This window comes from Ictidomys tridecemlineatus, unplaced genomic scaffold, assembly GCF_052094955.1.
Source record: "Ictidomys tridecemlineatus isolate mIctTri1 unplaced genomic scaffold, mIctTri1.hap1 Scaffold_66, whole genome shotgun sequence".
In the NCBI taxonomy this organism is placed as follows: Eukaryota; Metazoa; Chordata; class Mammalia; order Rodentia; family Sciuridae; genus Ictidomys; species Ictidomys tridecemlineatus.
Genome location: NW_027524621.1, coordinates 1,049,014 through 1,073,337, shown reverse-complemented (window position 1 = coordinate 1,073,337; position 24,324 = coordinate 1,049,014). Strand labels below are relative to the sequence as shown.

The 24,324-nt window shown below is 47.5% G+C and overlaps 1 long non-coding RNA gene across 2 annotated transcripts; it reads left to right on the top strand.

The window, feature by feature from the left end:
- The first annotated feature begins 421 nt into the window (after positions 1-421).
- LOC144374366 (uncharacterized) lies at positions 422-18,064 on the top strand. Of its 2 annotated transcripts, XR_013433800.1 has the most exons (4): positions 422-7,286; positions 8,094-8,184; positions 10,560-11,755; positions 16,937-18,064. It is a non-coding gene; the product is annotated as an uncharacterized LOC144374366 (long non-coding RNA). The 2 variants fall into 2 exon arrangements; XR_013433799.1 differs by having other exon boundaries at positions 1,831-7,286; positions 10,560-18,064.
- The last annotated feature ends 6,260 nt before the right edge of the window (positions 18,065-24,324 follow it).

The following is a 24,324-nucleotide window of genomic DNA, read 5'->3' as shown; positions in this document are numbered from 1 at the left end:
ATCACTTAGATGCCCAGCGGGCTGCACCCAGGCCGGGCACGTGGGCATGGGTTGCTTTCTGCACTGGTGGCTTGGTTCTCCCCTTGGTCAGATCTAGCTGAGGGACCAATGGCTTTGGCCTCCCAGGGAGCCCCATAGCAGGTGTTGAGCTGACCCTGGGACAAAAGGGATGTAGTGGGGACATGGCATAGCTCCAGACTTGGAGTATCTGACCAGGTCATGTTTGGGTGTGATGGTCTTGTACCCTGGTCTGTCCCTGCCTCGTGCAGCCACACCCAGCTTAGTCAGTAACCAGGCCCTTGGATGTGAGGCCACTGCTGTTGTTGGGGGCAATTTGCCAGGGTGCACCCAGGGGACATAGGCCTGACATCCCACCCTCAAAGTCCTCAGACCCCCACATGTGTCCTCAGGTCCTCTGGAATTTGAAGAGGAACTGGCTGACTGCACGGCTGAGCTGGGGGAAACTGTAAAGCTGGCTTGCCGCATGACCGGCACACCCAAGCCTACTGTCAGCTGGTACAAGGGTACCTGCTAGGGCCTACAGACTGACCCTTCACAGGAACCCCTACCAGGGGTGGGCTGCACGGGGGCTGAGGACAGCATGGGGTCTGGTCAGTGGGCTGGGCATGGGGAACAAGAGACAGTCCAGGCCTTTTCAAGGGCAAACATCCTGGGGATGGACAGTGAACAGGTAAGTCAGGTGGTGCCATGGCCACCCTAGGGAATGAGCAGGGTGAGGAGTCAGCACAGGGCCGAGACAGACATGCCTGAGGGCAGCCGAGAGAGCACCAGGACCACAGAGGGGGCCACAGGCAGGCACCTGGGTGCAGGAGAGGCCTGTAAACTTAATGGGCCAGGAAGGGTGCTGATCACACTGCGCCTTCAGGGTCACAGAGTACAGGCCTTACGTGGCTCACGGATGGGAGCTGCCAAGGTCAAGGGAGGTCAGGTGTCTCCCAGGCCCGTCTCACTTGACACTGCCACAGGCTTGGGGTCCCGAGACCATCCTCACTTTCTGCACCTCCATAGGCTTGGGGTCCCGAGACCACTCTCACTTCTGACGTCCAGTTCACTGGTCCCCAAGGTTGCCTTCAGGTTCAGTGATTCACCAGAAGGTCTTGGAGTTCAGAGCTATTATGCTCAGGGTTAGGGTTTACTTCAGCATAAAGACAAGACTGCAGCCCCTGAGAAAAAAGAAGAGCACTTCGGGAGGGTCCAGTGTCACCACTTATGAGCTCCCAGCCTCCCGCTCCCAGTGCAGTGAGGAAGAGCACCTTCTCCTCCCAGTGACACCTGAGAACACAAACAGACCTATGCCAACCAGGAGGCTTAATGAGACTTGACGTCAGCATTTGTCACTGGAACTCTGTCAGACCTGCATGGCTGACCACTCATGTGGCTGACCTCAGGCTCTAGTCCTCCTGAAGTCAAGATTAATGGCCTGAAGTCCACTATGAATCTCACGTTAGCATAGAAGACAGCATGGGTCCAAGAACACCCCCCACCATTACCTGGCCTGGCATCCCTCAGAGAAGTAGTTGTTAGGCCAGATCCAGAGGATGAGGTCAGGTTGGAGAGCGCAAGGAAGGAACGAGCCACAGAACAGCTGGTCATCTCCTGTTGAGCAGTAGGCTGACCCAGGCCTTGTTCCACCCAGCTCCCCATTCCTGACCCAGGTCTTGCTCTCATAGCCAGCCCCCCATCTCTGACCCAGGCCTTGCTCTACCCAGCTCCCCATCCCTGACCCAGGCTTGCTCCCACAGGCAGCTGCCCATCCCAGACCCAGTCCTTGCACCACAGCCAGTCGCCCATACCTAACCAAGGCCTTGATCCACAGCCAGCTCCCGATCCCTGACCCTGGCCTTGCTCCACCCAGCTCCCCATCTCTGACCCAGGCCTTGATCCACCCAGCTCCCCATCCCTGACACTGGCCTTATTTCCACACCCAGCCCCCGATCCCTGACCCAGGCCTTGCTCCCACAGCAACCTCCACATCCCTGACCTTGAACTTGCTCCACCCAGCTCACCATCCCTTACCCAGGTTTTGCTCCCACAGCCAGCCCCCCAACCCTTACCCAGGCCTTGCTGCACCCAGCTCCCCATCCCTGACACAGGATTGCTCCCAAAGCCAGGCCCACATCTCTGACCTTGGCTTTGCTCCACCCAGCTCCTCATCCCTGACCCAGGCCTTGATCCTACAACCAGCCTCCAATCCCTGACCCAAGCCTTGCTCCCACAGCCAGACCCCATCCCTGACCCAGGCCTTGCTCCACAGCCAGCCCCCCATCCCTGATCCACACCTTGCTCCACAGCCAGCACCTATTCCCTGACCCAGGCCTTGCTCCACCCAGCTCCCCATCTCTGACCCAGGCTTGCTCCCACAGCCAGCTCCCCACCCTGACCCTGGCCTTGCTCTACCTAGCTCCTCATCCCTGACCCAGGTCTTGATTCACCCACCTCCCCATCCCTGACCTTGGCCTTGCTCCTCCTATCTTCTCAACCCTGACCCAGGCCATGTTACCACAGCCAGTCCCCCATCCCTGATCCAGGCCTTGCTCCACCCGGCTCCCCATCCATGACACTGGCCTTGCTCCCATAGCCAGTCCCCTAACCCTGACCCAGCCTTTGCTCTACCCAGCTCCCCATCCCTGACTCAGGTCTTGCTCCCATATCCAGCTCCCCATCACTGACCTTGGCCTTGCTCCACCCAACTCCCATCCCTGTCCCAGGTCTTGCTCCCACAGCCAGTCCCCTGCCCTGACCATGGCCTTGTTCCAACACCCAGCTCCCCATCCCTGACCTTGGCCTTACTCCACCCAGCCCCCCATTCCTGACCCTGGCCTTGCTCCACAACCAGCTACCCAATCCTGACCCAGGCCTTGCTCCACCCAGCTCCGCATCTCTGACCCAGGCTTGCTCCCACAGCCAGCTCTAAATCCCTGACCCTGGCCTTGCTCCACCCAGCTCCCAACCCTGATCCAGGTCTTGATCCACACAGCTCCCCATCCCTGACCTTGGCCTTGCTCCACCCAGCTCCTCATCCCTGACCCAGGCCTTCTTCCCACAGCCAGTCCCCAATCACTGACCCAGGCTTTGCTCCACCCAGCTTCCATCCCTGACCCTAGCCTTGCTCCATCCAGCACCCGATCCTTGACCCAGGCCTTGATCCCACAGCCAGTCCCCCATCCCTGACCCATGCCTTGCTCCACCCAGCTCCCCATCCCTGACCCAGGCCTTATTCCCACAGCCAGTCCCCCATCCCTGACCCAGGCCTTGATCCCACAGCCAGCCCCCCATCTCTGACCCAGGCCTTTCTCCACCCAGCTCTCCATCCCTGACCCTGGCCTTGCTACCACAGCCAGTCCCCCATCCCTGAGGCAGGCCTGCCTCCACCCAGTGCCCCAACCATGACCCAGGCCTTGCTTTCACAGCCAGCTCCCCATCCCTGACCTTGGCCTTGCTCCACCCAGCTCCCCAACCCAGACCCTGGCCTTGCTCCCAAAGCCAGTCCCCCATCCCTGAACCTGGCCTTGCTCCCACAGCCAATACCCCATCCCTGACCCTGGCCTTGTTCCACCCAGCTCCCCATCCCTGACCCTGGCCTTGCTCCACCCAGCTCCCGATCCGTGACCCAGGTCTTGCTCCCAGAGCAAGCCCCCCATCCCTTACCCAGGCCTTGCTCCATCCAGCTCCCCATATCTGACACAGGATTGGTCCCAAAGCCAGCCACCCATCTCTAAACTTGGCCTTGCTCCACCCAGCTCTCCATCCCTGACCCAGGCCTTGATCCCACAGGCAGCCCCCAATCCCTGACCCAAGCAGTGCTCCACCCTGCTCCCCATCCATGACCCAGGCTTGTTCCCACAGCCAGCTCCCCATCCCTGACCATGGCATTGCTCCACCCAGCTCCTCATCCCTCACCCAGGTCTTGATCCACCCAGCTCCTCATCCCTGACCCAAGCCTTGCTCTACCCGGCTCTCCATCCCTGACCCTTGCCTTGCTCCCACAGCCAGTACCCTACCCCTAACCTAGGCTTTGCTCTATGCAGCTCGGCATTTCTGACCCAGGTCTTGCTCCCACATCCAGCTCCCCATCCCTGACCATGGCCTTGCTCCACTGAACTCCCATCCCTGTCCCAGGTCTTACTCCCACAGCCAGTCCCCTGACCTGACCATGGCCTAGTTCCCACACCCAGCTCCCCATCCCTGACCTTGGCCTTCCTCTACCCAGCCCGCAATCCCTGACCCTGGCCTTGCTCCACGCAGCTCCCAACCCTGACCCAGGTCTTGATCCACACAGCTCCCCTTCCCTGACGCTGGCCTTGCTCCACCCAGCTCCTCATCCCTGACCCAGGCTTTGTTCCCACAGCCAGTCCCCCATCCCTGACCCAGGCCTTGCTCCCAAAGCCAGTCCCACATCCCTGAAAATGGCCTTGTTCCCACAGCCAGTCCCCAATCCCTGACCCAGGCCTTGCTTCACCCAGCTCCTCATCCCTGACCCAGGCGTTGCTCCACCCAGCTCCCCATATGTGACCCAGGCTTGCTCCCACAGTCTACACTCAATCCCTGACCCTGGCCTTGCTCCACCCAGCTCCCAACCCTGACCCAGGTCTTGATCCACACAGCTCCCCATCCCTGACCTTGGCCTTGCTCCACCCAGCTCCTCATTCCTGACCCAGGCCTTGTTCCCACAGCCAGTCCCCAATCCCTGACCCAGGCTTTGCTCCAAGCAGCTCCCATACCTGACCTGGCCTTGCTCCACCCAGCTCCCCATCCCTGACACAGGCCTTGCTCCACCCAGCTCCCCATCCCTGACACAGGCTTGCTCCCAATGCCAGCCCCCCATCTCTGACCTTGGCCTTGCTCAGCCAACTCCCCATCCCTGACCCAGGCCCTGATCCCACAGCCATCCCTGATCCAGGCCTTTCTCCACCCAGCTCTCCATCCCTGAGCCTGGCCTTGCTCCCACAGCCTGTCGCCCATCCCTGAAGCAGGACTAGCTCCACCCAGTTCTCCAACCCTGACCCAGGCCTTGCTCCCACAGCCAGCTCCTTATCCCTTACCTTGGTCTTGCTCCCACAGCCAGTCCCCCATCCCTGACCCTGGCCTTGTTCCACCCAGCTCCCCATCCCTGACGCTGGCCTTGCTCAACCCAGCTCCCCATCCCTGACCCAGGTCTTGCTCCCAGTGCCAGCCCCCCATCCCTGACAAAGGCTTGCTCCCAAAGTCAGCCCCCCATCTCTGACCTTGGCCTTGCTTCACCCAGCTCCCCATCCCTGACCCAGGCCTTGATCCCACAGCCAGCCCCCAATCCCTGACCCAAGCCTTGCTCCCACAGCCAGCCCTCCATCCCTGACCCAGGCCTTGCTCCACAGCCAGCCCCCCATCCCTGACCCAGGCCTTGCTCTACCCAGCTCCCCATCCCTGACCCAGGCTTGCTCCCACAGCCAGGCCTTCATCCCTGACCCTGGCCTTATTCCACAGCCAGCTCCCCATCCCTGACCCTGGCCTTGCTCCACCCAGCTCCCCATCCCTGACCTTGGCCTTTCTCCTCCCAGCTCCCCATCCCTGACCTTGTCCTTGCTCCACCCAGCTCCCTATCCCTGACCCAGGCCTTGTTCCCACAGCCAGTCCTTCATCCCTGACCCTGGCCTTGCTCCCACAGCCAGTCCCCCATCCCTGACCCTGGCCTTGCTCCCACAGCCAGCTTCTCATCCCTGACCCTGGCTTTATTCCCACAGCCATCTCCCCATCCCTGACCTTGGCCTTGCTCCATCCAGCTCCCCATCCCTGACCAAGGCCTTGTTCCCACAGCCAGTCCCCCATCCCTGACCCAGGCCTTGCTCCACCCAACTCTCCATCCCTGACCCTGGCCTTGCTCTACAACCAGTCTCCCATCCCTGATGCAGGCCTTGCTCCACCCAGCTCCCCATCCCTGACCCAGGCCTTGCTCCCACACCCACCTCCCCATCCCTGACCTTCGCTTTGCTCCACCCAACTCCCATCCCTGACCCTGGTCTTGCTCCCCCAGCCAGTCCTCTACCCTGACCATGGCCTAGTTCCCACTCCTAGCTCCCCATCCCTGACTTTGGCCTTGCTCCACCCAGCCCCCCATCCCTGACCCTGGCTTTGCTCCCACAGCCAGCTCCCCATCCCTGACCTTGGCCTTGCTTTACCCAGGTTCCCATCCCTGATCCTGGCCTTGCTCCCTCAGCCAGCCACCCATCTCTGACCCAGGCCTTGCTCCCACAGCCATGCCCCTGCCCTGACCCTGGCCTTACTCCACAGCCAGCTCCCCATCCCTGACCCTGGCCTTGCTCCACCCAGCTCCCCATCCCTGACCTTGGCCTTTCTCCTCCCAGCTCCCCATCCCTGACACTGGCCTTATTTCCACACCCAGCCCCCGATCCCTGACCCAGGCCTTGTTCCCACAGCCAGTCCTTCATCCCTGACCCTGGCCTTGCTCCCACAGCCAGTCCCCCATCCCTGACCCTGGCCTTGCTCCCACAGCCAGCTTCTCATCCCTGACCCTCGCCTTATTCCCACAGCCAGCTCCCCATCCCTGAACTTGGCCTTGCTCCACCCAGCTCCCCATCCCTGACCCAGGCCTTGTTCCCACAGCCAGTCCCCCATCCCTGACCCAGGCCTGCTCCACCCAACTCTCCATCCCTGACCCTGGCCTTGCTCTACAACCAGTCTCCCATCCCTGATTCAGGCCTTGCTCCACCCAGCTCCCCATCCCTGACCCAGGCCTTGCTCCCACACCCAGCTCCCCATCCCTGACCTTGGCCTTGCTCCACCCAGCTCCCATCCCTCACCCAGGTCTTGCTCCCACAGCCAGTCCCCTGCCCTGACCATGGCCTAGTTCCCACTCCTAGCTCCCCATCCCTGACCTTGACCTTCCTCCACCCAGCTCCCCATCTCTGACCTTGGCCTTGCTCCACCCAGCTCCCATCCATGTCCCAGTCTTGCTCCCACAGCCAGTCCCCTGCCCTGACCATGGCCTTTTTCCCACACCCAGCTCCCCATCCCTGACCTTGGCCGTGCTCCACCCAGCCCCCCGTCCCTGACCCTGGCCTTGCTCCCACAGCCAACCCCCCATCCCTGACCCAGGCCTTGCTCCCACAGCCACCCCCCTGCCCTACCCAGCTGGTGAGTCTGTACCTCGGGCGGTCGCACTTCCTCTGGAAATAGCCTGCCACCATGAGCTGGCTGGAGGAAAATGTTCGCGAGGTTCTTCAGGCAGTGGACGCTGGGGACCCCACTGTGGAGGCTTGTGTGAACAGGTGAGATGCTGGGTATTCGTGCAGGTCAGCCCCTCCTGCCCTCTCTGGGCACCCTCTGATGTTAGATGCTGTGGGCCAGAGTGGTTTCATGTCTACTGCTGCTGGCATAGCCCTGTTCTCCTGTGGGTGAGCATGTAGACCCCAAGGCTGCTACCACTGTCCAGGTGGGATTGAAGGTGTGGCATGAGTCTGCCCATATTCTGTCCTGCCTACTGCTGTGCGCCTGGTTCTCACATCTGCTATAGCAGGTGCCAGGCTCACACCTGCTGGCAGAGATAGCAGCAAGCAGCAGCCCTGGCCCACTTCCACCCATGGTCTGGCCTTTGGCCCTGTTAGCATTGTAGTCTGGGACTGCTGTGGCCAGGCTGGGTAGTACAGTGAGGACTCTGTGGTCTGTGCTGGCCAGGAGTCTCCCCTAACTGCCCAGAGGAAGCCCTCTGCTGTTTAAGTAAAATTGAAGAAATGATGGGAGAGTGGGGACCCTGGAACCCTGGCCCTCACAGCCAATATTCACTGTACACTCATCTGTTCTCCACACTAGAGGGGATGTTTTAATGGGCAGGAGCACGTTCTGCTCCCTGTGCAGCTTCTCTGCCCCACCCTGTCCAGCAGGGGCAGGCCCCATGCCGCAGCTGTAGTGACACTCGGGTCCTTCAGAGACTCACTCAGCACACCATGGACTGACTGCCTGGCCGTCTGGGGGTGAAGCTGGAGATCCTTGGGAGATGGAGACCTGCCAGGGAGGAAGGGCTTAGCAGTTTGCAGGGTGGGCAATGGTTAATCTGTTGCTGTTTGCCCTGGCCTCAGGTGGAAGATGCTCTACCAGCGTGCACCCAGAAACATCCATTGCCATGTGATCCTCTCGGAGATCAGGGAGGCTGTTGCTCCGCTTACCCCGGTAAGGAGGATGGCGTAATGGTGGGCTGTGTGACCGTTCCCCTCCTGCTCCTGGCAGCCCACAGGCAGGACGGACGGTGGGTGAGGCCAAAGGGGGTATATGTACCTTCCCTCAGCCTACTGGGGAGCTGGTCAATCCAGGAGCAGCTGGACCCATAGTCTTGGCCCCACTTGCCTTGCTGGTGGCCAGGCCTGCATGCAACACTGCTGAGAGCAGGCTGCTGCTGTGGGGAAACCTCAAGGGCACCACAGGTCTGTAGGAAGAGGCAGGTCAGGGCGGCCAGGACAGGGGGTTCCTTGGGGCCCTCGACACCACTAATTTACCTAAGCTGCTCTGCTGATCCTTAGGACAGCACTGCCAACCTCTTCTGGCCAGGAAGGCTTGTTCTGATGAGTAGTGACAGCGTGGTGCTGGCGGGAGAGTCTAAAAGGAATTGAGTTTAGTAATTATACAGTTTTCTAATAATTCAAGGTCTTCACGATCAAACTGCTCACTCTAGGTAGTACCATGTACCCTCATTAGCTACTTGAATGCCTGCGTTTTTTAATGCTCAATGAGTGCTGATTTATTCTAATACTTGGAAAAATGAACCTAGTAAACAGGTAATAATGAAAAAGTGAGAAAGATAATGAGTTGTCTCTCTTAAGACCAAAGTCCAGCAGCAGGTTATAGTGGGAGTATCCCTCTTAGTTTCTATACAAGACAGGCATAGATCATAGGGGAGTTGGAAATTGTGAAGTAGAGAGGATAAGGGTGAATACACATTGGGAAAGGCAGAGAGAGTGAGTGCAGCGAGTAAATGAAGGAAAAACAAGCCATGAAGGCTGATAAATTTCAGTCATTCTGTTAGGGAGCACGCAGGTTTTGGGAAGTAGGAAATCTGCTTCACTGATCATGACACAGGATGTAGGAGGAATTATATCCATCAGAGAGAAAAAATAGTAACATGACAAATCTTTTAAGTTTCAAAATAAGGCACAGAGGGTACTAGTCAAGCAGGGTGCACTTGGATACAAAAGTTAATCTTATTCTGATGGGTCTATGATGGTATCCACACTGATTACTCACCCAAAATTTTAGTGTTATGTGTTTCGTGAATAGGATGTATAATAATCAGATTAGTCCTATTTTTAGATTTATAAATCATAAATTTCTCATAACTTTTCATGGCCTAAAAATTCATCAGTATTTAAAATTATTCAAATACTGACTGCTCAGAGAATTATTTGTCCTAAAATTTGTGAGGAGTATTTTGTTTTCTTAGGGAGAAATGAAAAAAGATTTCAGTTAATTGCCATAAAATGATTTTCTTAACTAGACTCCCCACAGCCCCCTTCCCTTCAGATACTGCATCATCTCTGAGTTGGCTATTACATTGTACAACCCTAAAATTCTATGGTAGGTCATTTTCATATTCCTTTGGATTTTATTGATTCAAAATAGTCGCAGTGCCGATCCTATTTGTCCTAGGCACCGTGTTGGGTACTCTAATGAATTAAAGACATACCCGCCCTTCAGACGAGATAGTCTAGTGATGAAGACAAGATGTACATAATTGTGATAAAGAAATCAAAATAGTAATAGGAAGAAAATGCTCTGTGGGTTAGAGAAATATTACATAAAAATATTAAGGAATATTTAGACCGGGTTTGTTGTAGTTTTATTTTTACTTTATGCTCTTTTTACTGACATTATAATTGTACATCTTTATGGTTGTTTGGAACATTGATACATTGTGTATTGAATAACTAAGAATATGTAGTTATATTTATCCTGTTTGGCTGTGACTTTGTACACATTAACCAATATCTCCTCCTCAACATCTCCCCTAGTCTCCCAACCTCTCATAAACAGTATTTTGCCCTCTAGTTTTATAAGCTCAGCATTTTTAAGATTCCACAAGTGAGTGAAATCATGCAATATTTGTCTTTTTATGCATGCCTTATTTCACTTAACATGATGTCCAACATATTTGTGTTTCCACAAATAACATAATCCCTTTCTTTTATGGCTGAATAATATTTCATTTGTGTGTTTGACATTTTATTTATCAGTTCATTCATTGATGGACACAGTTGATTCCATATTTGAGTATTGTAAATAGTGTTTTAGTAAACATGAAAGTGTAGGTATCTCTTTGATATGCTAATTTCATTTCCTTTGGATGTATATATAGCTAATAGTAATGGGGTTACTATTATATGTACTGTCTGACCCTCAGAATGTGGTTACTGCAACCTCAAACAGTTTAAACTCTCCTGATGCCCATTACTCCTGTTCACTCCCAGGACTGGCCTCACTCCTGAACTCTGTACAACCCCAGCTTCTCTCCTGGATTCCTCTGAATGCCCCTCCACTGCTTCTTTCTTGTTTAGGTTTCACAGCCCGCCTCCTGAGGACCCCAAATCTTCTGTCACTGGAGAGCCTATTGCAAGGGTGTCCAGCCTCATTCTGTGCCAGTTGTGCCAAAAGGTGTCCTGTCCTGTGTCTCAGATTGATGGCATTGACAGAGCATGGGAAGTCATGGAAGGTCAAGTTTGTGTTACCAGGTGCATTGTTTCTGTTAGAAGAGAATCCATCAAACCCAAGCTTATCTCCCTAATGCAATATTGTAGAGAAATTGTGTGAAACTTTGTGTGGATGCAGGCTTCTTAGGTATTTAGAAACCAAGACTCATCTGTTCCATCTAATGTCATCACAGATAATGAAAGACTTCTGCCAATGGGCTGTTTTTTACATGTGTTTTTTCTTTGTTTTAGGTTCCTCACTGCTCCACTAGCAGCTTCCATTTTGATTGGTTTATTTATTCCCTATCATACCACTTTTGTTACCTTTTATATCCTTTTATCTATATTTGAAATTTATTTTTATAGTGGTTTCTATGTGTTTTACATCAATACCAACATATGCCTGAGTTCTATTACCATGTTCCTTCTCCTCCTACCCTCATCTCTTCCTTATTGTTTATGATGCTGTTGTCACAATTATGATGTGCACACTGGAATTTTTGTGTTCATTTCCATTATTGATTCAAACTATGAAATTTTTTCTCCTGTTTTTAATTTATAATATAATATGTTAGAAACTAAAATACAAGGATATGTCATTGTTAGGATTTATGTTCAGCTATGTAAGTACCTTTAGCAGAGATATTAATTTCCCAGGTTCTCAAGTTCCCATCTCTTACCCTTCTTAAGTCTTAGGACTCCCCTCAGTATTTCATGCTGGGCAGAACTACAAGAAACACTAATGTGCTCTGCAACTGTCCCATTTGTGGTGGTCAGATCTTCTTCATTGTGACCATTTTATGTGACAGGAACAAGTTATAGGAGGGCAGATTAATTTTTGGCTCATGGCTTCACAGGTTCCCATAAGCTTCTGACTCTATCACAGAAACAGCATGATAGAAAGTCATAGTGGAATATTTATTCTAAATTATTAACTTTGTAGTCAATGAAAAATACACTCTTTATGTACTGTCTTCTTTCTAAGCGCACCGATCCCATCACAATAAAAGAGGCGCTTCCACGGAAAGGATTAGGCAAGGTGAAAGAAAAGACAGTCAAATTGGGTAAGTTTTACATTACAACACACCAGGGAACACAATGTTAAAACACTTGAAATGCTACCAGTGTTCTCACATGTAAGGTGGATTTCCTAAAGAGGTGGGAGGATTTTCCTCACAATGTTATCAGTAGTCACAGAAAATGATCTCTCCTCTGTTTCTGGGAATATCCCCTCAATTCTGAGTTGTTTCCCCTACATATCATACTATTACATTCTCCCTATTTTCACCCTTTGGAGTGAACTAGCTACCATGCAAATGTCACCATAAGCATCTCTTTAGAATGTGAAAGGTCAAACTTCTGAAATTTCTTAGAAATATTTCCTGACATGACCCAAGCCTCATTCTGTATCTTTATACCTTTCCTCTGCCTCAACTGTCCTCTGGCATTAGGCCTCACCTATCCCTTTATTCTGAGACAAATCCTGACCTATTTCATACTCTTCTCTGTGTGGGCCTACAGAATTTCATGCTCTCACCATCTCCTGCTCTCTGGCTACTCACCTTTCGCCTGTCTTTTTGAGGGGTGAGTAGCCAGAAAAAACACCATCCTTGGGGGCACATTTTCTCTGCCTTCTTAGGTCATTTTCTCTGACACTTCGGCTGGTCACATTAGCTTCCAGACACATAGGTTCCCCTTTGCCCTTCTCACTGGAGTCACATGGGTATAGTCTAGCCTGCACCAGTTTTTTCTACCTTCCATGAGGCACAACCTAGGTTCCTTGATAGGCACTTCCAGGATCCTCATGTGTGTGTGTGTGTGTGTGTGTGTGTGTGTGTGTGTGTGTGTGTGTGTGTGTGTTGTTTAGAGGAACTGAATCAAAGAAATACTGTTGCACTTTTTTCAAGGATGGCTATGGCTTCAGCACTCCCATCACTCATTGAGAGAAGAGCATGCTTTTTAAGCACCAGTGCATAGTGCACCTTTTGGTCAGATCAGTTTAAGCAATATTTTTGATCTCAGGTTTCTCCTTAGCAGGGAACATCATGGTACAACTTTCAAATCATTCCTCAACCCAGATCTTAAAATCCTAGATGGCTTGTAATGATAAATACCAAGGCCAGAGATTCAGTAAAATGTGTACCATAAACAAAAAAAGCCTACAACCTGCATGCAGATCTGCCTCAGACAAAGGGGGAGAGAGAAGAGGAATTTGCATTCTAAGTTGTACCATGTTTAATTTAAGTTACTCTTTTGTTCTTAAAAATAGTCTAAAATAGTTATAGTGTTTTAAAAGTCTAAAAAAATTTATCTTTCATTTTCTTTATCTTTCTGATAACTGGATGTAGAGAAAGATAAAATTTTCAACAATGAATAAACTTTTTGAAATAAATAATTTTAGAGACTGTGGTTTGGATGTGAGGGTCCCCCAGAGCTCCATGAATGCAGGAGTGTTCAGGAGTGAGACGATGAGATTCAGAGAGCTGTAGCCTAATCAGTCCTTCTTAGCTGGAATGGGCTGACTGGGTGGTAAGGAAGGCAGCTGCAGGAGGTGGGGCCGGGAATGTGCCCTGGGGATCCTATGGTTTGTCCCTGGCCTCTCTGTCTGCTTCCTGGCCACCACGAGCTGAGCAGCCTTCCTTCACCACTGCCCTTCTGCCAAGAAGGACTGCCCCTGCTCAGGCCTAAATTGATGGAGTTGGCCCTCAGTGGACTGAACCTCTGAGCCCCAAATACACTTTTTCTCCTGTAAATTAGTCTTAGATGGCCTTTTGTTCATGAGGAGGACAAGCTGACTAACAGAGGCAAAGGAGAAACCAGCACATCCAACCTGGAAAAAAAAAGAAAGAGGCTTTAAAATAGTAATTAAGAGTCTGATTCAAAGAGAAAAAAAAATGTTATTTTTGTTCTCCTAAAACTATGTTCAATAAGAACATAGTTATGCAAAACTGTATACATTCATAAAGGTATCAATATTTGGCAGGTGTCTGTTATCGGGTCTAGTATGTTATACTTTTTCAAAATAAAAACTTTTTTCCCCCCAAAAGAACTAGAATGGAATAACATATAAATCAAAATAAAAGGGATCCAACCCCTAGGGGAAAATGGAAGTAGATAATGCACCCATTCTTTCTGAAGTACCTACTCTTTAATCTTGGAATCTGTATGTCTAAGGCCATGCATGGAAAAGAGAGTAGAAATCAGCAATTCCCTCAAGAATTTTAATAGATGTGTCAGCCACTACCCATATCTCCTTCCCCTGCCTATGACTGCTGAGACACTGGCAACGGGATTTTGTTCTGAAGCTCCAATCAAGGGGAACCCTACTCTTAAAAAAAGAAAAAAAAAAAGACTTAACAAGTATTTTCTTAGAGCAAAGCACAAACATCCTGTGGCTTTCTAGACATTTCTTACTTTGACCTTGGAGCTGTGCTGTGATGGAACATGGGTGAATCTACCAACTCGTGAACTTATTCTGACTTGAAGCACAGAGCAGAACTTTTTTCCTGCATTCCCACTCAAGGGAAGGGGACATGCAGTAGAGTAAAAGCGTTAGTACTGGCCTTTAGGGAGCAGCCCTTTTGGGGGGGGGGAGAAGGGGGTGCGTGATCATGTGACTTGCTGCTGACCCTTACATTGGAAGGAGCGCAGAGCTAATTACTTCATAAAATTAAACTAAAAACCAAGGTTTTCTTTTCACACATCTATAATGCAAAACACCGACTTTGCAAAATCATCTTCCTCCAAAAAGCAACATTTCTCATCTTACTGACTCTGTGTATGAATTCCACATTTTATAAGTATTATTCTACTGCCTGGGTAGAGCTATAATATAGAAAAATGCTAGTATATATTTAGAGCAAATATTTACAATATTTAAAAGTAAGTGCATAATTTTTGCATACAGAATGTGCATAATAACATGGAAGTAGCTAGCAGAAAGGACATTATACTGGCAATTAGAGTCTGATTACAGAATAAATAAACAAAAAACAGCACTAAAGTCAAGTTACTTCTGCCAACTGGCTATTTTTAGCATCCTAGCAATGCCTTCTCAACAGCAGTGACTGGATTGGGAATTGGCACAACTCACAAACACACGTATGTGTGCTGCAAGCCAAGTAGAACTGGAGATTCCCTGACTTTGGTACAGTCAGAAACCCAGGCTGACTGACCAGCAGGGATTTGGGACCTCCACAGTCCTGCAGTTTCAGACCAGGTAATTTTGCGGGGGATGAAGGCTGCACCCATTGTGTCTGAAGGTCACTGGCTCCTACCGGCTAGATGCCAGGAGAACTCACAAAGCTAACATGTCTCCAGACCTTACCAGGTGCCCCCAGGGACAAATCACCCACTCAGAATCAGGATCCAGAGCCTGCTACCCATCCTGTGATTGTTTTTACTACAATGTGCCCCATTCTGTCTAGTGCCTGAGTATAGTTAAATTTTAAAAAGGGCCATAGACATTTAAGAACACAATGAATTCTTCCTATTATCCAGGGCTCTCGTGGCCAGTTTCTGAATTTCCACAGGGTTATCAAAAAACAGAGAGAAAATGCACAGCCATGTTTCCATTGCCAGAGTAATTTATTAAAAGGAGAAGCGGCTATGGGAGCCCTGTCCCTTTCCCAAAATCATGTCCTCAAAGGTGGGTGGACTTCATTGCAGCAGGCTTGTACTGTGCACTAGGGAGTCTCAGGATTGAGGTCTCAGTATCCAAGAAAACACACATGGTGATGTTGTTTTTTATTGAAGGTTTAAATAGGAAAAAATGGTGCAATTCATAGAATTACATATTTTAAAAGACAGCATATTCAAGAGTCATGGTCATAGCAGCAACCATATAGATTATATAAACAAATAAGCATTTGGAAAGCACTTTCTTTTTGTTATTGTTTGTTTTTTGGTACCAGGGGTTGAACCCAGGGGTGCTGAACCACTGAGCCACATCCCCAGACCTCCTGTATTTTATTTTGAGACAGGGTCTCAATAAGCAACTTAGTGAGACTCAGCCTTGCTAAATTGCTGAGGCCGGCTTTGAACTTGCCATCTTCTAGCCTCAGCCTCCTGAGCTGCTGAGATTACAGGTGTAGGCCACAATACCCAGCTGGTATTTATTTTTGAGTATGTTTTCAAATATTAATTCACTTAAAATTATTCCTCAAAAACAAACAAATGTGTAAAGTACAACTTCCCCTCCCCCCATCTTACAAATGAGAAAATAAACAGGAGACTCATCTGTGGCTCCATGATTCATGGCCAGACATTCTGGCCCTAGAATTCTCCAGTGGGCCTTTCACTGTGTTCTGCTCCATCTCAATACAAAATTTCCCTGCCAAGCACTCTGGGAAACACTTTGTATGCATTATTTCACAGCAACTGCAGGAGGTAGGTATTTTATTTTCCAAGTATCTGGAGATGAGGAAATAAAAGCTCAAGAGGTTAAGATGCTCGACTAGCCACAGATTTATAAATGGTGGAACTCAGGATTCACACGTAGGCCTTGTGAGTCTAAAATCATTTAACTCCTATGTATATAAATTCCTCTCTAAATTTAGGAACTCAATTAGATTACCTTCACCCTTTTCCATCTACAGAAGCCTGCACAGCTACATTCTAGAACCTTTTTTGTTATATTTAAATTTAGAATTTATTTGCAAACTTTTCTTGGTTTAAAAAAATAATTTCTCAAATGAAGCTGGGATATTACACAATATCCCATTATTTTTTAAAATTTTTTTTAGTTGAAAATGGACATAATATCTTTATTTTTAAGTGGTGCTGAGGATCAAATTCAGTGCCTCACATTTGTGAGGCAGGCACTCTACCACTAAGCTATAGCCCCAGTCCCAAAACATTAATTTTTAACATTTTCTTATAGCTATCATGGTTAGTTGATTGATGCTTAAGAGAAAACCCACAATTAAGTGGGTACAAACTCAGGCCAAAAGGAAGAGAGATAAAATACTGATGGACTCAGCCTATATAAGAAACAGAGCAAAAGTTGAGATATAATGGACCTGAAAATTGATGTGGTAAATGTAATTGTGAAAATATATAGATTCCTTTAACTTCTCTGTGGGTATTTGTTGGTGATTTATACTGTGATCTGGCATCAGGCCATGAAATATCTGCAGTGACTGTTAGTTATGTTAGTGGTAAAGAGATAATATCGGTAGACCATGTGGAATTTTATGGACTATTATTCCATGCTTGAAAACACACTTCATGTTTTGTAATTTCAGGTTGATCAATACAAAAGTAAATTACCAGCAACCTAAATATTGCTCATCTGAAATATAGAATTATCAAGTGCTGGTTGACAAGCAGAGGGCCGGCAGGGTGGGAGCAGTGACAGCTGAGGATGTCATTATAGGACGAATGTCTGAGGAGGAGATGCCCAAGCCCAGGAGGAGCTTAAGATGCCCCAAGCAACTTGACAGCACAGGCATTCTGAGGCAGGCTGGCGAGCAGTCAGCACTGGGTCTAAGAAGTAATGGGGTGAATAGTTGGTGGAGGATTTCAAAATGCTCATAAAACTGACTGAAGGGTGGTCCTAACATTTTTTATGACCATGTGCTGGCAATTATAAACAATGTCGGTAATAAAATAATCTTTCCTGAAGAAGTCTCTGTCAGTGGAAATTCTAGACAGCCCTTTTCATGCACACACACGCACACACACACACACACGCACACACACGTGCGCGCGCACACACACGCTTTAAGAAACATTCTATACTACTTTAAATTATTTGAAAAATTTCCAATTACATTGTTCTTCTGAAACGTGTAGACTCAGTTGCACAGAAACAGTTTCTCAAGGATTCAGAATCCTCAGATCTCACATTCAGCATGGCTTGAACCTCCAACTACTGAGACAATCATTTTATGGAAGTGCTGACATCACGGTAATTGTGAAATTAGAAGAAACAGAAGTGGAATTACTTTAGATCTGTCCTTCTTGGTGACTACTCGGAGTCTTCATTTGCTGTAGACATTTTAGACATCTGAAAATTGTAAGAACAGAACCTGAAGGACCCAAGGCCCTGGCAGGGCTTTGATTTCTGGAATTTGTCATGAACTGGAGTTTCCAAGTCTCTGCCAAACTGATTCTTATGTCGAGGACTTTTGCTGAGCATTTGTGCATCTGAGGCTTCCGTGCAAAACAACATTTTCAAAAAAATAAGTTAAGGAAAACTGTCTCTCGTCCCTGTGAGTGATGATAGGTTGTCAAATCCATCTATACTGTCTATTGAACCTGAATATGTGAAGAAGGTTGATTTTGAGAAAGATTGTGACAGATTTGCAAATGTTTAGGCTAAAAAATGAAAGCCATATATTTTTTATTTATTAATAAAACATACCAATATATATGTTTTTTTCTCTTTTTAAAGCATACATTCACATAATTAAAAGGAATTAGTCAAATTTTCTTTTTTAATGCTCTAATATTTTAATTTTATATAATGCCACATATGAAGTTTAATAAAAGTAACTTTTCACTGACCTTTTTTTTTCTTTCAAGTCAATAATTTTATCACTTCCTTTGTGTGTGTGTGTGTGTGTGTGTGATGCTGGGGATTGAATCCAGGGCCTTGTGCATGCAAGGCGAATACTCTACCAACTGAGCTATGTCCCCAGCCCAATGTTATCATTTTTTGATTGCCTTTCAAATATTTCTGTCACATAAACACAGGGATAGTAAAATGACACACTAGTTAAAGACATTTGACCTGGTTCTGTTGAAGAATAGAAAGGTGATTTCCAATATTTTTTGGAAACAATTTGACTTCATTAGGAATAAAAAATGTTTAGCAATTAAAGAGCATGCAAAAATAGTTTATCCTGTGAAAAGAGCGTTTCCTGTCCCTGGATGAGGTCAGAAAGAGGCCATGGGCTCTGGAGTCAGAACAGACAAAAAATTTGGTCGAACTGGCCACCAGCACTGTTTCAACCCTGAGGACAGGGCTGCCTTCCTGAGACCTTGTCCAGTTGGGAAGAACTCATTGCAGGTTTAATATGAAAGGGGCACACCCCCTGCCTGGCAAGCGCTGACCTCCTCCTCCAGGCCCTGATAGGAAACACTCGTGTACTTTCCTCTGGCTGCTCCTGGGAAGGCCAGTGGCAGGGACAGTGTGTGATGGTCATTCAGTGCTTCCCCTCCCTGACTGAACACCATTACAACAAAGTCTGGGCCTGTCTGTGAGGGCGTTTCCCGGTGAGGTCAGCATCAGGTTGGTAGACTCAGAGAAGCAACCACCTGACTCGGGTGGGCTTCATCCAATACACGGAGGGCCTGGGAAGCAGAAATCTGACTGTCAGGACCTGACCTCACAACTCCCGGGATGTGCTGTCACCTGGCTGTAGTCTTCCTGTTCTCTGTGGCTACTCACACCTAACCGGTGACGCTTTCCACAAACATCAGTGGAGTTTAATAATTGATCACCTACTCTCTGAGCTTGATTTCAGCATTGCTAAACCAATCGTATTATTAAAAGAATACAGTGCCAAGCCTGAAATTAAGTCTCACAGGCTACCCTGCCCACAGTGACATGGGAGGGGCCTCCCTCAGCCTCACCTGGGTTCCTTCCTCGCTGTCCTCTCTTGGATAAGGGTCCCCTGCACCCTTCTCCTGGAGGAGGCCTGTCTCTGAGTGTGGGCCCTAGGATCTGAGTGTGGGCTGCGCAAAGGATCACTCAGCTGGGCAGTGATGTCCCCCATCAGGACTCAGGAGCGCCCTGGCTCTTGATCCTGCAGGGCTTGTCCCCACAAGCAGGTTGTCCACTCTGTTCTGGGCTGTGACCTGGTGAGGCCAGCACAAGGCCTGCAGCTTCCTACCCCCAGGCCTGGTGCCTGTGACCATCAAGTGCTGTGGGTCTCCTCTGCCTGGGATGGGCTGCGTGGTCAGCCTCTGCCACAGCCAGGTGGCTCTCTTCCTCACCACAGCGTGAGCAAGGGTGAGTGAGCATGGGTGAGACACACCACATGGCACAGCATACAGATGCACACGTCTCTCGTAGTGGACGTGGGCTAGACACGTTTTAGTGTATTTATAATGGGTGAGTTATCATTTTTAAAATATTGACTCTTGAAAAAAACCACTCAAAATATGACAATTATCTTCTTAGGGTTGGTAAATCTAACATCTTGGGGAAAAGATACATATTTTATCTTAAAATAATAAAGAAAAAATATGAATTCTTCATGGTAAAAAACACAAAAAAGCACATGTGGATATCTCCTGAGCCAGGGAATAAAAAATGGAAAAATAGTGAGAGTTGCGTGTGTGCAAGTATCTGTTCATTTTCTCAATGTTCCTACATTTTTCATCTTCCTGCATCGAAAAAGTACTATTGATTCACATTTCCTTACTTATTTACGTTACTCCTCCATATTCTAACTCTATTTCACCAACACATTATTTTCATTATTCTATTTGAGATAGGTTCATATATAATTCACAAGGTTCATATATAATTCAAAAGCTCTGAGATTGAGATTCTCTTTAGAATTCTATTTTTAAGAGTAAATGCACTGTTAATAACAAATCTAGTTTTGCGCGCACACACACACCATTTTTGAGTGTGTATATCCTCTACTGGGCTCTGCTGGTTCTAGTAGTTTTTAATTATAGTGGGTTTTCGTTGAGGGGACAAGAATTTCCAATTCTTATTTTTCTACGTTAGCTGTGAGTTTCACATAAAAAGTCAAACTTCTATAAACTTTGTGGGTCAATCTGTGCTCTAGCCTGAGTGTTACTTGTTTTATTATGTGTGACATGATCAGAGGCAAAAATAATGTGTGTCACCTCAGTCATGTGCAATAACCATTTCACATCAAAAAGCCAACAACCAGTCTGACTTGACCACTGCACGGTTCACAGGAAATGTGGTTACTAGACCTGAAGCACCAAGCAAGCATGAAATGCAATATTGCTCAATGTCGATGGAAACATTATCTGAAGAAGAAAAAAGAAAAATTTCAAAAGGCAAGGGGATGAGAATTGGTAAAGAAAAATCCTGGAAGAAATTAAGGCTCTGAGAGTTGAATCGCCACAGGCACAGGCCGTGCTGGTGATCGTCCTGGAACATGAAGTGGAGCAAACCGTGATTAATAAACTGAAGACCATTAACTCTACTGGTCATCCAGTTCTCTTCAGAAGGATGGGGAAGCTTTGATGTGAAAGAATCTCTTTTTTTAGGAAGGAGTGTTGAGAAGCTAGAGACAAACACTGTATCTTGATCACATTTCTCCAAGGGCCATAAATATCTTCTGACTTGAAAGTTAATGAAGTTTGAAATTATATGAAATCTTTGAGGAGAGTGGGGTTTACCCTACCGACCCACTGCGGGGAGACACACGGAGGACCACTAGCATTAGGGGATTGTTGACTAAAGGGATCCTCTGACGAAGTAAAGAAATGAGAAAGTGAGTGCAATCATTTCCTTTCTTTCTAATCTTGTAAAGTGCACAAATTCAATTAAAACTTAAAACTCATTGTTTTTTCTAGGAAGTTTATCTGAAAGGTAGAGGGACATCTGTGCAGTGGCAGGAAATACATTGAAGTAGTTTGTTGTGTGAGTTGGTTTTTAAAAGTAGCAGATTGACTACTACCAATGAGTAGAACAGAAAAGATGTTTCCAGGGCAAAAGCTGTCAATTCTGGAGTGAATAATTTTGTATGTGTCGGGGTGAGGGGACACCAGGGATTGAACTTGGGGCACTCCACCCCTGAGCCACATCCCTAGCCCTATTTTGTATTTGATTTAGAGATAGAATCTCGCTGAGTTGCTTAGCACCTCACTTTTGCTAAGGCTGACTTTGAACTGTTGATCCTCCTGCCTCAGCCTCCTGAGCCTTGGGATTACCCATATGCACCACTAGGCCTGGCTTCCAGTAAATAATTTTTGAAGTGTATAATCATTCCGTGACTGATAAATAGGCTAGATGAGATGTATTTATGTGAAGCTACCATCAAAGCTATGGATTTTTCAATAAACAAGACACAGACAATCATTTGAGCTAAACTTAAAATCTTATTGCGTAGAACTGAACTGAATGGCACGTTGAATGCAGTGAATGTTGGCTGCACAAATTCTACTCTCAAAAGGCAGAAAGCGGTGCAGTGCTGTTCTGAGTGTCTGGAGGTCCCAGGGGGCAGAGGTAGAGCTAGTAGGGCACCAGGGATGGCTGACCTTGGCAGCAGGATGGGCTTCTTGGAAGGTGTGGCAGGAAGTAGGCATTGGAGGAGCAGAGACGTGGCAGTGATGAATGCAGGCTGGCATGCTGCACTTCTGCTTTAATCCAGAGACAACCACTGAGGATTAAGCGAGGGATTAGGCCAAGTGCTAATGGTCAGGGGGCTTTGATTTTCACTGAGCTCTTCCTGACTAAGGGACTTTGGCCTCACCTGGAATGGTAGGTGTGTGTATCCGAATGTGGTTGTGCCTGTATGCAGTGGGTTGAGGTGAAAACTTAAGAATTTTCTACACTAGATCATTCTACCTGGGATTTGGGTGACAGAACTCTCAGACGAAGAGGCTGGCCTTTTGAAATTCTTTTTTTGCAAAGATGTTCATTTTTGTCACTTAAGATGTCTAGCTCATTCAACAAAATTCTACAGCCATTTAAAAATCCAAAGTAGACATTGGTGGTCTTTTATTATTTCTGTTATTTCTAATATCATCATTTATATTATCTCATTACTTACTCTATAATCTACTTGGCCCTCAGATTAGAACATATTTAGGTTTTTTTCTCTTTCTACATATGCATATAGTGTCTTTCATAATTCTCTTGTTTCAGATTGAAACATTGGGCTGGCTTTTTCCCAGACAATGGAGTAAAGAATTTTCCTCCATGAAGTTATTTTCATCTTTCTGAAGTAAACAGTTTCAATCACCAAATATTTCTCTGTCCCTAAAAATAGCCCCTTTGGAATGATTTTCATTTTCTCACCTGAAAGACTTGTTCTGGCCCCTCATAATTTGAAAACAGAATCTTCTCATTACCTCACTCAGTGGACAGGAAGTTATTAGTCAATGAAAGCTCAGAATAACTTCTGGACATTGATATATCTACATGATCAATGCCCAGTAGAAATTTTTTAAAAAGAGCTTCATATGAAGCTTACATTTTCTGTTAAGCACACACAAAGAGGAAAAAATTAACTTTTTTGATATATTTTGTTTAATCCCATGCATACATTTATAATATTTTTGCCGAACATGTAACTGATAATATCATTTTGTTCATGCTAGTTCCTCCCAATCAGATGTGAATTTAAATTTACTGCAAGTCCCAACCCTGAGCAGCACATGGTGGCCACAGGTGGCTAACCCCCACTCCATCTGAGAAGGAGGCTCACTGTTCCTGTTTTCAGGTTGAAAAGAAAAAATAAAACAAAATTCATGTGTTGTTTTAGGTATCTGAGAATATTCAGTCTACAAATGAGAAAATTATTGAATTAATATTCCTAACTTAAACCTATGTGATTAGAAATTTATTTTGGAGGAAAACTCTGTTCTAATCCTATAAATTCATCTCTGATAAAAATCCAGACACTAATGATTTTTTGAAATTTTCCTAGGTAGAGATATGTTAAGCTCCTAGAATCATTTTCAAGACTAGAAATTTTCTGCTCTCTTTGCAGGAAAAATAAAAAATAAAAATAAAATAAAATAAAATAAAAAATAAATTTTAAAAAAATTATTCACTTGTCATCAAGGAAGATCCTCTGATGTCTGTGCTTCAGCTGTAGCCCAAGAATCTGGCTGTGCTAGGGATAGTTCACAGGAGGGCTGTTGAAAAATTTCAGACCCTAAATTCTGCCTGACTCAGTCTGCTCAAGCTGCTATAGCAAATACTAGGGACCAGGAGGCTTAACAATAGAAATTTATTTCTTAAAGTTCAGAAGGCTGGAAATCCAAGATGAAGGTTCAGACCAATTCAGTTCTCAGGGAGGGCTCTTCACCGCTAGCAGATGGCTGACATCTAACTGTGTCCTCACAGGGTGGAGAAGGAGGAGAGCAAGGTCTCTGGCCTCTTCTTTAAAGGGCACTAATCCCACCATGAGGACCCCACCCTCAAGTTTTCATGTAAACCACATTTACCTCCCAAAGGCCCTACCTCTTAAGACACACTGGGTGTTAGTGTTTCAACACAGGAGTTTGAAAAGGACTCTCTGGGTCCATACCTCTACCTTTTAAAAATGAATCTCAGAACTTTCTTCATTGCATTCTCCTACTGTGGACTCATTCTCACTTATTTAGTTGGCAAATTAATTAATTTTATAGAGTAATAATGACCCATGAGCTTTCCTCTGCACATGTCATCTAGGGCCTCACAGTGACCAGCCTCCAGAGAGGGAAAACCTGGCAGGAAGGGAGCTAGCTGCCCTGCCTCATGCCCCAGGCCCGCAGATCTCACCTAGTGGGAAGACTCCATCTCGCAGAGTGTTAGAGGACCCCATCCAGCTGCTCTCCCTAGACATCACCAGCAGGTGACCCTGCGGGGCTCAGGGCCTCAGCCTTCAATAGGACGCCCCCGTTGGAGCAGGACCCAAAGCCCAATTTCTAGCCAGGCAAGATTCGGGAGCACCTTGGCAAAATCACCTATCAACACATCTGCAGG